Consider the following 11,919-nt stretch of genomic DNA (forward strand, 5'->3'; position numbering starts at 1 on the left):
GTCCACTTCCATACACTGGTTTACGTTGGGGACGGTGATGTGATATACTAAACTATCGGTATCAGTGTACATTAATTTTGCTTGGTTGCCAAATTTATTCTTAATATAATTGTAGTGAAAATCGTAGATATAAGTTTCCGAAAGATCCAGGATGAAGAAACCTGCATACAAAGGTTGTTTAGTTTGTTTTTCGTTTTATTCAATTCGACTATTATCATATCTTCATCAAAAATGGTGCAGCTATGGAAATTTGGTTCAGCTATAGTAGCTCAAGCATCGTATCTTCCGTCCCATTTCGTGATCAGCCTGACATCTCTATACTTCCTAACATTTTCCATTGTTTTACCGAAAACTGCGTTGTTCATTAATTTATAAAAGTTTCTTTCAAATTCGTTGTTCGATTTTTTCCGTCAATCAGTATTCAAATCTATGTAATTTTTCAGCCATGGTGTTTGCCGGAATTTGAGAACTTTGTGAATTTTAACCAACTTCAGACCTAAATGTAAGCATTGTTTCAAAACACGGTAATGAATAACATAGTTTTGTTTGGGAAGTAGCGTAGTCGTCAATTTCGGTTGCTCAGTACTCGAGATCGGAGGTATGTAGTGCTCCGGACACAGTGGCAAATCTTTATGCATTTCATGCAGTTCCGCAGGATATTCCAAATCTACCTCCAATATGTAACGGAACTCCGCATCGTCCGAGATGGTAAGAACGTCGCATTGTCTGAAGTCTGATACCCATTTGAAGGAACTGTATGGCAAAGCAAAGCTCATAGCAGCACCGTACAAATTGTTAACATCGAAGTACATGAGATAAGATTCTTCGACTTGTGGATCGAATGCCTCTCCCATATATCTGTTGTTAGCCTTTGCATATCTATTCGAACACTGCGACACACCACCTCGAATACCTTTTTCTATAAACATTATGTTTATTGTTCAGTAGAGCAGAGTAAGACAGCGGTAATTTACAAACGTAACCGACAAGTGTCAACCACTTCGAGATTTCATATAGGTTTAATTGTGAACCTAAACACTTGAAGAAGCTGCACGAAGAGTGGGGTGCTCCATAAGCCTGACGAAATCATTCGCAGTCGAACTGTCAAAGTGTCAAGGTGTGTGATCGAAATCAATGCAGTGTAACGTGGCATTTCAGAATGGCTCGTTACAAGGCTAAAAATCTAAAGGAAACTACCGAAAACGCGTCCCTGGCGGGGTACTCCAAGCAAGCTCGATACGATATAGGCGAAAAATACTAGTTACTAATATTTTCTGTACAAATTTTGTAATCCCGCGCTTCGGCGCAAGCTAAACAGGTACCGCGACCACGATCATCGAGGGATCAACACGTTTCTTTGATTCACCGAGGGATCGACAACTACCGAAAACTACAGTTCCAGCTACCGACGAATTCAACTACCGTTTCGTAATCATGAATCTCCCGTACAACTTTGAATGCCTACTTTTTCGGATGCCGTAAGTTCGACATCAAGGACAGACCGCAGCCTGTCGTTCACCGACTTACCGGCCAGGAGCCGGACCGAGCCTAAAACACTACGTCCGAAGTTGATAAAGCCCTCGTCCTGAGGATCGACGCAGTCTCCCTGTCAATAAGGGCTACAATCATTGTGAGTCATGGTCCACGGACGATGAGGTGCTGTAAGCCGCCGTGTGACTGCATGGTCTTCGTGATATATCGTGGGCAGTTGGCCACTGCCTAGACGACGAAGCCGGTGGAGGCAAACAATGTGGAGTTGCACTCCATCCGGTAACCTTCCGGAGGTAGCCTACGTACCTGCCTTCGTGGAGGGAACCCCCAATGACAGGCAACCTGGACCGTACGACGCAGCAGACGAAGAAAAGTACGTGTGATGTCAACTACGCTCATCTAGCGGTAATCGTCGATAACGCGTAGCCGATATTCGCCAGAGGGATGACCCAATTATGGTGGGGATTGAATGACCACCGAAGGGGAAGAAGAATCACCTGACGACACCGGCGAGATCGCTGATCCGGACTCCGAACTCGGCCTATTCTACGCTCAACCCGCCAGGAGACAGCTTCGAATATTACTCTCGTTACGTTAGACTTCCTTCAACTTTCCGTATTCTTCCTCTATCTTTCGTGTTCCTTCTTATCGCTATCGCTACCGTTTATCTTTTTCGCACCCACTATCGTTTGAATATTAGCTTCTTTCCTTTCCCGTAACTTCAGCTCCTTCCTTCTTGCGCTTTAGCTAAGTTTATTTCAAATATAAAATCAGTGCCTAATCTCGTCACCGACTAAGGTAAGGCTTTCGCCTTTATATCGTACCGTTACGAAGTTGCTCTAATTTCTGTTTCTCTTATCGTATCTTAATTATCGTTTTGGTTGCATCGAATGATGCCAGTATCTTTGTGAATCATGGTCCACGGACATTGAGGTGCTGTAAGCCGCCGTGCGACTGCATGATTTCGTTTCGTAATTAATTTCCTAAAACTATCGTGAGCGACCTCGTAACTACCGAATATCTTTTGTATTTCTGAATTTTCTTTGCTTAATGCTTATCTTTTGCATCTCTAATTTTCTTTGCTTCTCGTAATTTTATGCTAGAAACGCTTGTGTAATTTCTACTGTCTATCGCTATCGCTATCTTTACTTTTCTTACTAGTATTGCCTATCGCTTTGTACCGTATCGCTTGTTTTATATTATTTGCTTTGTGCATGAAATTTCATATCGTATATTGAGCTACTTGGAGTACAGCTGAGCGTAGATTACGCCGCTAAATACTACCGCACCTTTGTTTTCTATCGCTTATATTGATTTACATTTCTTATTACCTTGTAATATTTTCTTGTTTCCCGAATATCGTACTTCTGTGTTATCTTAAGTTGCTTGTTGTAACCAGGTGTATTTAGTGTATTATTTTTACTCTGCAATCCCTTCTCTAAACCTCTCAATCTCGTATAACTTTTGTATTTTCTCTCGTTATCGTAATTTCGAATTTCCTTGTTAATTTAATATCGTAATTTTGACTGTTGTAATTATCAAATCGCTTGCTGTAAATAATTCTTCCGTATAAGCTTCCGATGTTTGTGAATCGTATATCATTGTCAATCTTTCTCGCTAATTACCATTTGTCGTAATTTAAATAGTATTTTCTTGTCACTATAGTTCTAAGCTACCGTCAATTCCGTCAACTACCGATTTTCGCTAAAGTTTCACTCTTGCTTTAATGTAACAATTCTCGTAGTGCCGCTTCTGAAATTTGGGTAAGATCACGTCGCCCAGTGACGTCTAGTTTGAGTAGACTTTTTGCATTATATCGCTTCTCTCGACCTACGATTAATTTCTTTTGCCAACTATTGTTTTGTGCGAATTATCGCTTAGCTTCTTTAACCGAAGATCTTGTAAATCACTCTCGTTGACTAAATATCTTTTGTTAACTTTCTGTAACAAATTGACTACTCTACCGCTTATGAACTGATCAATAATATACGACTGATTGGCTTGTTAATTTACTTGATTCGAGCTTATTTCTTGGTCTCTTGATTTTCCTTATTTCCGTAACTGTTGTAACTGCCTTTGGATACCGCCACTCTACCAGTTCGTGTGAGTACCTGAGCCTAGCCAGCCATACAACGGGTTCTCTAATTATTATTATCGTATCGTATCTTTTCCTTTCCTCTAAAAATTGACGCTGAAGCGTCTGGCGCCCAACGAGTATCTTTTTGTATCTTGAATATCGTATCGAATAATTGGAGAATCGCGCCAAAGTGTTAACGGTAAGTCCTCGTCAGAGGGTAACAGAATTTAGCGTCACAGCAGTTATAAAGTTTTCAACGTTTATTTGCAACAACTTTGGATTTTACTTGAACGAAGAGAAATAATTTAACGTGTGTGCCTTTTTTCAGATTTTTCCCCCCGGGAATTTGAAAAAAAGAATCGTTTAAAGAAAAAAAAAAAAAAATCGGTAAATTTTATCAGAATATCGAAATTTTTTGTCTGTGTGACGGGCAATCAAGACTTTGAATATCTAACGGAATTATTTTTTTTTCTCAGAAATGGACTATGTCCTGTAACGTGGCATTTTTTTTTGTGCTCGTTACAAGTGGCTCCCCGAACCTTAGGCGGCACTCTAACAAGGGATTTCGCGACAAGAATGATTATCTAATTCGTAAAGAGCGCCAGGACAAGGGTCACGCATCCGAAACACTGAGAGGGGACCCTTCACAGGCTAGCGAATGGAGTATTACAGGGTCTTTTTGTTTAATCTTGTTTTGAGTATTTGCGACACCAACCAAGGAGATAGACGACGAATTCGAGAGTGTGGAACCGGCCGTAAAGAGAGACCTCAACGGAGGATACACCGCGAACGAAGGGTTTCACACGAGGCTACGGAGGGAGCGCCAACGCCGAGCTCTGCCGCGAGGGAAACCAAGGCGGACGAGATTCCCGCTGTTGGCCAGCGAACCGTAGCCTGCCTTCCTCGCGATACACCATCATGCCAACGATCGTGCTGCCTCTACGCCACTGACGAGGACTGAACACCGGAGAGTCCAACGACCAATCTGCGAGCCGCGACAGCGGAAACCGACGTTAGCAATAAGCTAGAATTTAAGAGTCGCGTAATTCGATACCCAATAAGATACGTCAAATTTCGGAAACGACAACACCTCGGTTTGAATTTTCGCTCGGCGTGACGGAGCTGGGCACTTGCGTCCTGGTGCTGAATCTAGCGAAGGCTGCGAAAATTTTGTAAAGATAGTTTTTTGGGTTATTGAGAGAGTTGAGCGATTGGTGTTAAAATTTTGGGATTCGCGGAAGACGGGACTATTGTCCAATTATCGTGACGGAGATTTTTCTGGTCCGGATTCATTGCGGTAAGCGCTATTGCTTCTTTGCGGACTAATTTCGAGAACGGTTTAGGTCGGCGCACCGGGTAACGGTTGGCCATGTTGAATTGGGTCAAACAATACTCGAAATTCGTTTGCCGATTTCCTTGGTTGGTGGCCGGAGCTTGATTTTTTTTTTTGCGATAGCGTATCGAGTCAATTTTGGCTATTGTACATGTTGAGTAGAGTCATTCGTTTCGTTATTTGCGAGCAGCCCAAATTCCGCTGCACAGGGTCAAGTAGCGTTTGCGTGTTTAGAAAGTGTCACCTCTCGTGTAGGTCGCGTATCGCTCAGTGTGAGCGCTCCGTTTGGCTGGGTTATTATTTCTAGTTTCCTTGCTTGATTTATTTCGGAAGATAGTGAAGTTTCGGATGCGTCGCGATTAATCGCTTCGATTTAAGTTGTTAAGTAAGAATTACTGTCGAGTTACTTGTAGGGTATGTTTTGCGATTAGCGCGAGAATTCTGTTTGGGTTTGGCGAATAGCGCCGATATTTATAATTAGGGGAAGGACGATCACGAGTAGCTTGTTCGTATCGTTGTCGATTTTCTGTATTTTGATTTTTGTTCTGTTGATCTCGTTGAGCCGAGGGACGCGACTAGCGCACGTAGATTTAAGGTCTAGTTAAGATTTGATTTTTTTTCTATTTTGTTTGTGGAATCGCGGGAGGCGAATTGAGTATCTGTTTCTTCTTCTTTTTGTTTTGTATCGCTTAGATTTTTTGAATATATTATTTTATTTTATTTTGTTACATTCTGTATCGTGTCGAGTGTCCGTTCTTTCTCTCCGCAAAACTACCCACCCCCTCTCCGCGGTACTGAGCTACCTGGCAAAGAGAAGAACAGCCGAGGAATTGCGAAGGTAAAGATTCAAGGCGTGTTTATCACGCCAGGTGCCTAACAAAATTTCGCGATAGCTTTTGTAAGCTGCAGATTGCATCGCGGGTTGCCGAATCATTGTGCACCAGGTTAACTTTTGGGAACTTCTCCGGGTGAACAAGAGCGGCGAAAAACCTCGTCACAGTCCACATTCTACCGAACGTGCGAGTGCCTCGAGAATGTGCTGAGTACCTACTTCGAGACTTCCTCGTTCGATCGGTTCAACTTGCCATTACGGCCTATGACGATGGGAACCGGAACGATATTTTTATTTACCAAGCGGGTGTGTCAGCCCGCTTGGTAAGAGTGGGGATGGTTCCTGGTTATTCCAGAAAGTGTAAGATGAAGTTATATAACAATTTTTTACATAATTCATTCGTTCGATGATAAAAATTTTTTTCCTACAACTATTTTTTCCAAGTATTTGAACAATGGTGTGATAACTTTTATAACAAGTTCGATTAATTGGTTTCTTTATTTTACAATGAAAACTACAAAACTTACGTGATTCTAGGTATATTAAAATTTTCTAAAGTTACAGTTTTTGTTGTGTTTGTGTGTGTTTCAGATCAATGTAACAGCTTTCGACAGACCCCTTATTATAATCATGTCAGAGACGTCTAAAACATGTGTGGAGTAGTACAGTCGTAGTACAGTCGTAGTAGTAGTATTTTGTAATTTTGTGAAAAAATATATTCTTTAAAACAATAATGCACATAATTTTTCGTAAATGTCTAAAACTTAAATTAAGTGCAAACTTATTCGAGAGTCGACGCATCGGTGAATTCCACCGGGTTATATTGACCGCCCAGATACTTCAGCAGCAAGCGATCCTCCTCGACAGCCTGCACCAAGTTCTGCATCAGACCGTAGTCCTCGCAGAGTACCTTCGCCATACGTGCCGGGAGAAAGACGCTGAACGTCGCATCCACATCGACGACCACCCGTTGACCAAATCGAGTCTGTACCCTCATGACACTTGTGATTCGGTAATTTTTTAAAACTTCCAAGTCGGATAGCCTCCTCGTTGGTAGGAATTCTTACTGTTTGCCAATTTGGTTCAATTTTGTAAAATCCATTGTTGGTGTTGATTTTTTCACAATTTCAAACTTTCCAACTTCTTTGTCACTTTGTTAAGTTCAGATTTTTGATAAACGATTTTTTTCAAGTCTTCAAGATTTCTTAAGAGCAGATCAATTTTCCGGCGTAGTTGTGCTTTGTCGGAGGTTCTCTCCATGAGAGCTGGAGAATCGTTGTGAGAATAACGTTCTGAAATTCAGGCTTTTATACCATATTTCTCCCACCAAGCGCTCAGAACCTTCCAGAATTTAACGACGCGCCGAAAACCGATGGACGCAGGCCTCTCGACGTCAAGTCGCAACTCGTCGGACGCTCGACGTCAAGTCGAAACTCGTCGACCGATTCCGAGAACTGTTTGTCGGCCTAAGATTCCGAGAATTCGTTCAGGGTCGTCACGTTCAACGTCGCACCGAAATACTTTGACCGCGGGCCGCTCGACGTCAAGTCGAAACTCGTTGACCGATTCCGAGAACTGTTTGTCGGCCTAAAATTTCGAGAATTCGTTCAGGGTCGTCACGTTCAACGTCGCACCGAAATCCTTTGACCTCGGGCCGCTCGACGTCAAGTCGAAACTTGTCGGAGTCATTGCATAAGCCTCCCAACGTTGCACTTCCGCCTTGAAACCTCTCGATCGTTGGAGAAAGAATCTTCCAGAAGCTGACTCATGGAACCTTCCAGAAGCTCAACGTGCGAGGGTTTGGCGACGAACGGTTGAGGGTCGCGGTTGCGCTCGGTAATGCAGTCGCTCGATCACGCTTGATAAGCATGGTAATGGTAAAACCCCTATGATAACTGACAGCACTTTTTACCGACCGGCATGATTTCTTACTGACCGGCACGTCAATCTAGGGGATTTCTTACCGACTGGCACACCAATCTAGGGGATTTCTTACCGACCGGCACACCAATCTAGGGGATTTCTTACCGACAAGCATCAAAACGATGGTAACTCCTTACCGACAAGACTCGAAGTGATGGTAACGCAGAACGCTGACGGCTCGCCGGAGTGGGGATAACCTTGATGGGTTTGCGTCCGGGCTGGGTTTTGGCGGGGGGAGGGTGCTTTGCTGGTAAAGTAGGTATTTCTACGCAGAATCCCCCTTGTATTACTACTTCCATGATTTCTCATCCTACGTATCCTGTCTTTGGTCTACTCGATTATCTTGATTGAGTACTGAGTTTGAAATCTATCGCAAGTGTTCATTGCATGAGCTATTGCAGCTGAAATCGTAAATTAAGGGTTTTATGTGAAAGCTAATGTTGATAGATATAATGGTCAAATGTGAAAAAATATATGAACCATACATGTATGAGCTTGACTGATAAAATAACTGTTAATCTAGAGAGGGCATCGCCGTGGTTACTGGCAAGGACGTAACAGGGTTGTCGTTCTAGCCGATTGAAACCATACGCCACTCTATCTAAGATCGAATGCCCTATGATGAACAAAACACAAACGAGAGGTAGCATGAGAGTCTGCAGGTATGGGCCCGAAACAAACTTCATGGGAGATACTACCACGACCTTAACCAAGAATACGTTAACAAAGATGCGTCGAACAATTGGTTGAGTCTAGCAGATATTTACCCAGATACGGAAGGCTTCATGATCTGAAGGATGAAGGAGAAGAATCTGGTGTGTTTCGGTCAATTTTCTTCACCAATAATTTTATTATTACCACGTTTCGACCGTGCATGGCCGGCCATCATCAGTTCTGCGAAAGAATATAGAAAATATGTAATAATAATATTAATGAGTAACAAGCAAATCATAACATTAATGTAGAGTTATACTTACACGTTATACCGAGTATTTTAACGAGGTAAGGAACCCTCGTGTTCGATGCTTTTTACTTAACATATTTTCATTTTCTTGGCTATAAATTATTATGAAATCAAACATTATAGATAAAGAGCAAATAAATAAATGTGTAGATTTTTCAATGAACTACCACGTTTTCGGAAGCTATTTTGAAAAGGTTAGGAACCCTCGTGTTCATGCTGTTTAATTTGACGTAATTTTGAATTTCTAGGCTCTAAATTATTATCAAAACGGGCTAAGATAAATATGAACATTTCTAAAGGTGCCAATTGCAATATATTATATGCCAATCATCAAAACGTACAACTTTTCACCTCAATTGGCGTATCAGGATGTTGGGTGAAGGCGCGAAGCGGAGAAGTGATATTTCGATAGAGTCAACACCCGGCCCATCCTTCGAGAAAACGATTCAGATGACACATCGGAACTCACAATTCGAATAGTTGTCATACAATTTAGCACAATTTTCTCAACATTGGTAGATACTTATATTTTTAACAAGGGTGCATAAAGATTACTAAGATTATCCATATCAGAGCATTTGTTTCAATTATAATTTTTTGATAAATAAATCATTTCCTTGATTATTCTATGTTGATAATTAGATTCTTGGGCCAAAATTTTCTGGAAATCAAAGGCACCTCGGTTCGCACCAATAACGTAAACGATAAGATACATCACTTTAATCAAGTTCATCCCAATCTATAATTTGCTTTTTAATTAGAAAATAAAAAATCAATTACCTTCTTCGACCTTAATATCATTGACATAGACAACCTTATTGACATATATTGGTATAAAAAACCCACGTGGTCACGCAGATTTTTGCAATGTTCTTTACATCATCCTTCGGCACACAAGAAAGGTGTTGTAGCTGGGTTGATAGACCGTGGTTAAAATTAGCGGAACCTTCCCTCAGGTTGAAAAACGTAACTCTCATCAAGGACACACTTACAGATGATGGCAACCCAAATTCCCTAATTAACAACATTAAAGCTGAGAGAATAAACAAAGTCTACAACAATGAAAAATTTTCTAGACAAACGCCAAAAACTGTTGGTAAATGAGGGTCATATAATCGAGCCATCGTGATTCCGTATATACAAGGGTTGTCAGAACATATTAAGGTGCTGATAAAGACCCGTTGTACACCTCGAAAACGCGGGGATGCAAAACTCCTATACCGCTTAAGCGATCAGAGTGAAACTTGAGCAGTTAATGCCTTATTTTGGCAAAAAGTGGAGCGTCGTTTTAGTTTGCCAAAGTTTTGAAAAAAAATTTACAGATTGGTGACCACCCACAGAAATTGGCCAAATTTTCGCAGTTGCACTGAATGGATCGAACTATCCGGTATGACACCACTCGGCGGTGATGAAATGACGAAATGGCAGCTGATTTGGTTTTCGCTCACGAAGTACACCGGAATCTCATTTTGGCGACATTTGTTACCGACATTACGCGAATATCGGTAATGTATGCGTGTAATGTCGGTAATTTTTTACCGACATGCATGAGAGGTCGGTAAAAAATGTCGCGAAAATGAGATTTTGGTGTTCTTTGTATTCGAAAACTGGATCAGCTGCCATTTCGTCACTTCACTATCAAATCTCATGAGACTGGGCTCAAAATGTGTGTTTTATCACCACCGATTGGCATCATACCGGATAGTTCGATCCATTCAGTGCGACTGTAAAAATTTGGCCAATTTCAGGTGGTAACAAATCTGTAAATTTTTTTTCCAAATTTAAAAAAAGTAAAAAGTCGCTCTACTTTTTGCCAATATAAGGCATTAATTGCCCAAGTTTCACTCTGATCGCTTGAGCGGTATAGGAGTTTTGCATCCCCGCGTTTTCGAGGTGTACAACGGGTCTTTATAAGCACCTTAAATCAATTCTCAAAAAATATTATATCAAAGTAGTATATAAATATTCTAACACATTAGCCAAACGTTTACGAAACTCAAAAATAAGGATCCTTCTCTCAATAATTCTGATGTGGTCTACCAAATTGAATATAAGGATTGTTTCAATACATATATTCATTAAACACCACATCATCTAGGAAAAAGAATTAAAAAACGAAGAATAAATAAAGAAGAATAAATATATCGTAATTTGTAGAGATATCAATAAGTCGGCCGTATCAGAACACAGTCTAACGGTTGACTATAGTTTCGAATTCGATTTTCCAAAAATTTTGGGCCAAGAATATTATTATGAACATAGATTAATCAAGAAAATTTTTCATGTATCAGAAAAATTATACTTGTAACAAACGCTCTCATACGGATAATCGTAGTAATCTTAAGTGCTGTACGAATTAGCCAGCTTAGCCGATCAAGACAATGAACTGGGCTAATCGACTAAAAATTAGCTGGCTAAAACAATTAGCCGCCCAAAATTAGCTAATCAACGAATTTTAACCGGCTTGACCTAAGAACCTACAAAATCAACAAGCAAAGGAATTTTTCACCTCTCAGATTCGAACTTGGAACTAGAATAAGTTTCATTATATTCACTTTACAGGATTATTGTAATCTAATTTTCCAAGGTGACAAAAAAGTTAATCAATCAGTACTAATCATCGAAGCTGAGAGCAAAAATTAGCGTCCATCAATTCGTGATACTTGTTTGGATTAACTTTGCAAAAGTAACTTACTGGACTCCGCATATTTTCGAATAATTTAGTATGTATTATTTTCCAATTGTACTTAGTACATTATTCAGTAATATTAAAATTGGATTCGCTTGAAATTTTCTCTAATTGTCAGTGACAGACGTCTATTCATCTGGTATTTTGGTTAGAAGTTCGACTCCAACAGGTGAAAAATTCTTTTGCTTGTTGATTTGTTGCATTTTTAGGTTCGACTGGTTAAAATGAGCTGATGAACTATTTTTGGCCGGCTCAGTCGGTTAACTGGTCGACTATTATGGCCAGCTAATTACTTTAGCCAGCTAACTTTCAGCTAATTGGCCAAGTTAACTGTATTGGCCGGCTAAATCGTTCAGCACTAGTAATGTTTATGCACCCTTGTTGAAAATGTGAGTATCTATCCAATGTTAACAATTGTGATAAATTGTATCCCAACTATTCAAATTGCGAATTTAGATATGCCATCTGAATCGCTTTCTCGAAGTATTGGCCGGGTATTGATTCTATCGAAATATCACTTCTCCGCTTCGCGCCTTCACTCAATATCTTGATGCGCTAATTGAGGTGAAAAAAATTGTAAATTTTCGATAACTGGCATATAATACATTGC

This window comes from Diprion similis, chromosome 5 (genome assembly GCF_021155765.1).
Source record: "Diprion similis isolate iyDipSimi1 chromosome 5, iyDipSimi1.1, whole genome shotgun sequence".
In the NCBI taxonomy this organism is placed as follows: Eukaryota; Metazoa; Arthropoda; class Insecta; order Hymenoptera; family Diprionidae; genus Diprion; species Diprion similis.